This window comes from Micropterus dolomieu, linkage group LG03 (assembly GCF_021292245.1).
Source record: "Micropterus dolomieu isolate WLL.071019.BEF.003 ecotype Adirondacks linkage group LG03, ASM2129224v1, whole genome shotgun sequence".
Taxonomy (NCBI): domain Eukaryota; kingdom Metazoa; phylum Chordata; class Actinopteri; order Centrarchiformes; family Centrarchidae; genus Micropterus; species Micropterus dolomieu.
In genome coordinates this window covers 25,528,452-25,533,335 of record NC_060152.1, presented here as the reverse complement: position 1 = coordinate 25,533,335, position 4,884 = coordinate 25,528,452, and the positions used below count along the sequence as shown (strand labels likewise).

At 39.5% G+C, this 4,884-nt stretch overlaps 1 long non-coding RNA gene across 2 annotated transcripts; it reads left to right on the top strand.

Annotated features, from left to right (window-relative positions):
• Nucleotides 1-1,107: 1,107 nt before the first annotated feature.
• LOC123967776 lies at nt 1,108-4,648 on the top strand. Of its 2 annotated transcripts, none has more exons than XR_006824335.1 (3): nt 1,108-1,246; nt 2,029-2,116; nt 4,311-4,648. It is a non-coding gene; the product is annotated as an uncharacterized LOC123967776 (long non-coding RNA). The 2 variants fall into 2 exon arrangements; XR_006824336.1 differs by having other exon boundaries at nt 1,184-1,246; nt 2,043-2,116.
• Nucleotides 4,649-4,884: the final 236 nt, after the last annotated feature.

Sequence of the window (4,884 nt, the reverse complement as noted above, 5' to 3'; positions counted from 1 at the left end):
GTTTAGAGACCTGGGAGCAACTGGAGAAACTATATTTAGCATACGCACCCTAGTTAACTTAGATAGTTGGAACAAAATGAAGAAACTGATCGAATACCTACATAAAACTGGTTTATACAAAAGGATATAGGCAATTAGCGTTAAGGTGTGAATAGCGAACAGAGGAGGGCAGCAATACGCCACAGATGTGTCTAGTCTGCCGGAAACAAGAAGAAGAAGAAGAAGATTTCAGCCAGCAGCACATATGCAACTTGACTGCTTCTTCTGAGTTAATTTTGGCGGACAAGTTGCTCGTGGTCTTCGTTTTTGGAAGTTGTAAGAGGTAAGGACCTGTTCTTTTTACCCGTACCTGTTTTTTGTAGAATTTTCATATTGAGCATGATTGTATTTTGTGTTTGTGATAGAAGACGTCCTGTATTTTTCGGGTGTATAAGCAGTTAGGTTAACTAGCCCAAGGAGGTGGTTCTTGGACATGTGTTAGCTAGCTAACATTGCTGCATGACCCAGGTTGATCGGTTTTTATCCCGCCGTGCCTGCCAATCCGTGAACTCTTGAACGTTACCCTCTGCTGTCGATAGCAACACTGTTTACAGGCGCTTCAACACCTCAGCCTGTGCTGGTGGTGTGCATAGAGAAGGCTCTGTTTTTACATGTCTGTGTTTAAGCTCTTAAGCTTAGCTCTTGATGGGCTGCTTTTGTAACACAGTTTCTTTGGTTTGGCGAGATTAGTTTTACTCTTGTGTTCCTGTCTATACTTTCAGATATCAAGCTTATTATACTGGTCATAATAAATGCAAAAGTTACGTTTTTGCATGAGTAAAAAAAGGTAAGGTTAATGTTCATTTTTAACAAACAGATATTTTGGACTTGTAACGTTATTTGTCTTGTATTCAGCCAATGGTTTGAAGTGTTTATGAACTTCAGTGAGTCACTATTAGCCTAAAGCTGTGCAAGCTATCTGTTATTATAAATGGGGGAAAAAAGGGCATCACCGAGTAGACATGGCTTTCAGGTCAGTGTAATGCTACAAATTACGAAAGTGTGCCTCTTTTTCTCTCTGAATTTCCAGAACACATAAGGCTGCTCTTCAACTACCAATAATATGTTGTGCTTATGGAATATGTTTCTAGGTGTAATTTCTGAGGATTAACTTACTACTGCTCTCCTGTCTCAAAAATCTCCTCAGTGTGTTGAAGAAGAAAGGAGGCTCTGCAGGAAGGGAACTTCGCATACTTTTGGCCCACAGGTATGTTTTACAATTGGTAGAAAACATTATAGAATAATAAGTTGATGTTGACTCGTCTGTTCTGACATGTATAGAGAGTAGTAAACAGTCAGAAACCCAAAACATCTGTGTATGCACCCTAATGAGTATACAAGTGGGATTTGATTGTTGCTCACAAAGCCTAAACAGCAACACTTGTGCCACTTTCAAGCAAATATCTTTTATTGTTTGCAGTTACCTCACTATTTAAACACACATCAGTGACCAGAGCTATGTTTAGGGATCAGATATATTGACATTTGGAATGAGCAACAGAAAGTTTGCTTCTCAACATACTAAGGCTGAAACGATTCATCGATAAAATCGATTCATAAAATACTTCGACACAAATTCTTTGCATTGATGCTTCGTTTAATCCATGCAACTATACAGCACAGTGTTTCACAGGGACATTTATTACTGTTGCACATCGTGCTTACGCCCAAGCAAAAGTACTTCCTAAACGACACATCGATAATCTATAGAAGCTTCGAATACTAAAATCATCGTTAGCTGCAGCCCTACGTATTGGCTTTTTACTCACTAAGGTTTTTACCTGCGGCCTCTCTGCTGGCCATTAAGTTGGCTCTGTGTTTGCGTCTATGTGGAGACGCTCATCCCTGACACAGAGAGCAGGGCAGAGGCTTCACCGTGATATGAAAGATGTAGGACACATACCATTAACATCACTGGACATGTGAGAATGTGTAGTATGTGTGTATGTGCAGTTCTTAAGTATTTCTGTATTGTTTTTGTCTCTCTAGCAACTGTTGAAAAGAGGAGGGAGATCATCCTCAGGGCAATTGGTTTCTACCTGATGAAGTCCCAAACATCCTCTTCAAAGAAAACCCGGTTGGTAATTTCAGTAGTTACTACCTGCATTAAACCAAATAACTACAATTGTGGTCAAAAGTTTATATACACTGTAATGAACTGAATTGTGATTTTGCCAGAAATAAAGAAACAAAAAACAGACAGCTTGTTACGTCCCCATTTTGTCTAGGGGTGGGGACTAACAAAAACAAAAGGATGACCCAAAACTCATGTCAAGTTAACGTATTTATTCCAAGTTAGTAACAAAAAAGGTGAAGGCGATCTCTGCTCACATTAGAGACGATATGGGGTTTGTTATGTAAAGTAAATTAATGAAGATATTCAGCGGAAAATTTGCAACACAATACAGAGTCTCTACGGCTCCCACCGCACTGGTGAGGCACACGTGGAGATCGGCGCTCCTCACCACACTGGCTTCTAGCTGGTCATGAACACCGGGCCGACGGCTGCCTCCGCAGAGTCACCAGACGCACGGCGCGAGTAGTTAAGATCGGCACCCAACAGATCACAATAAACCACACAGTAAGCCACACAGTCTAACGTGAACAACTAAGGAAGAGTGAGCCTGAGAGCACTTCACTGGCTCAGCTTATGTGCAACCACTGATTGCTGCTGATCAGCTCCAGCTGCGGGATTTACGCAGCGCCAGGCTCAGGGCCCAGGTACACACCTGCAGAAAGAACTAACGTTAATGATTTTCGCCCGCACACTGTGCAGCACGGTGGCACATAGCTAGCGTCCTCTCCTCCTTCACAGGACAGCTACGTGACAGGAAGTAGGTGACGGTGAAAATGAGCGGAGCAGAGGAAAATATGTGCTACATTTCAGTCTGGCTGTAAATGTACAGTGTAGGTTACAGTTTGTCCATTAATTAAAGTCTGTCTGTTCTCCAACTGCTGGAAAAGTGAAGGCAGTTAGTGATAGGTAACGTTTCCTCTTCAGACTGCGGTCTGGAAGCTGAGCAGGACGTTTTTTGGCCGTAAGTTCAAATTTGTTTGTTGTCATTCATCCACATATCGAGTACACAATGAACCCAATGCTGTTTCTCAAGGCCCATGGTGCTCAATACAAGAGTACCATAATCAACTTACAAGACAAGAAACAAACATGTAACTACACTAGTTGAGACATTTACATTTATTCATTTAGCTGACGCTTTTATCCAAAGCGACTTACAATTGCTATTTAGATCAGAGGTCGCACGCCTCTGGAGCAACGAGGGATTAAGTGTGTTGCTCAGGGACACGTTGGTGTCACAGATGGGACTTGAACCCGGGTCTCCTGTGCGTCATACCATACGTTCCATCACCACCCCAAAAAAAGGATCAGATATATGAAGGCGGAGTAAACATGATTTGGCTGGAGCATTCTAAAGTGCGTAGTTCAACCAAATCTGACTCTATACTAATAACAGCAGCATCAAGAGGTCAGTAATAACGCTGTAATAATGCAATGCAATGTGAGCTGCATTTATATGAAGTAACATTAAATATCTGCATTTTCAATACTACCTACTTGTTTGAATTGTTACAAATACTGTCGTAAGAAGTTTTTTTGGTACTGGTATCGTAAAATTTTAAACAGTACCCCCACCTTACCTGACTTAAACCCAATCGAGAACATGTGAACTATTTTGAAGAAACAAGTCTGTTTGTCAAATTTAGCTCAACTGCTCCAAATCTATCAAGAGGAGCGGTCAATGATTCAACCAGAAGCTTGTGGGTGGCTACCAAAAGTGTCTAATTGAGGTAAAAATGACAATGGGACTTTTAAACAAATATTAACATTGCTGTATGTATATTTTTAACCCAGTAGATTTGGTCACATTTTCATTATATAGAAAAGTTTTCATAATATTGTCTACCCCATTGACACACATGAGGGGGGCAGAATAATAGAAACACTTTTTCAATATCTAAGCTTAGTAAAAGTAAAGATTTATGGCAGAGCTGTTGGATTGCAGTAGACTGCACGCCCTCCAAATAAAGTGATTGGTGAGGTATATTAAATAATACACAATTGTATCTAATATTTAATTACCCAGCACTACTTCATCTTGTAATTTTTAAACACATAGCACTGTATCATGCTATTTTTATTAAATCATTACATAAAGGACACCTGAAATACAAACATTACTTTTTAGAATTCTGCAAAATCTGTTTGTGATTTCATAACTTGTTTTTCTACTTTCTTTCTGTCCTATGTAAAGGATCTGATGCTACAGCTGTTCCGAGGGAGCTTGGACAAGTTATCTTTACAGCATCCGTGTTGAGGGAGGTGATGCCACCACTCCTCCAGCTGATGTTGGGATAGTCACCGAGGGTGCTGAAGTTCTGCATGACTTGGGAGACATCGCCCCTACACGTGCACTCTTAATAGGTGTAATTATGCACTGAACCTCAGTTATCCTCAGAACCTTAAAGCCTTCTTTGAGGTACTTCACAAGTGATTCTTTTGCAAACCTTTCTACACTTTGTGTACTGTATTATTTTTTTCACCAATTGCACCAAAATGATAAAGTCCATAAAAAAATTAAGTTGAAATTGATTTGTGTGGGACCAGTTGACAAACATTTGAATTATGTCAATCTAATTTGGAATATATTATATTATAAAAATATTGAATGAAAACCTAATGTTTTAATTAATTGAACATAAATGTATATTTTACTACTCCAAATAAAATATTGAAAGGTAAGCGTAAATATATTGGTGATCAGAAGTTTTTTATTTTTAGTTGGATCAATTGACATTCATTGTGTTACTCTTATACAAGTTCATTAA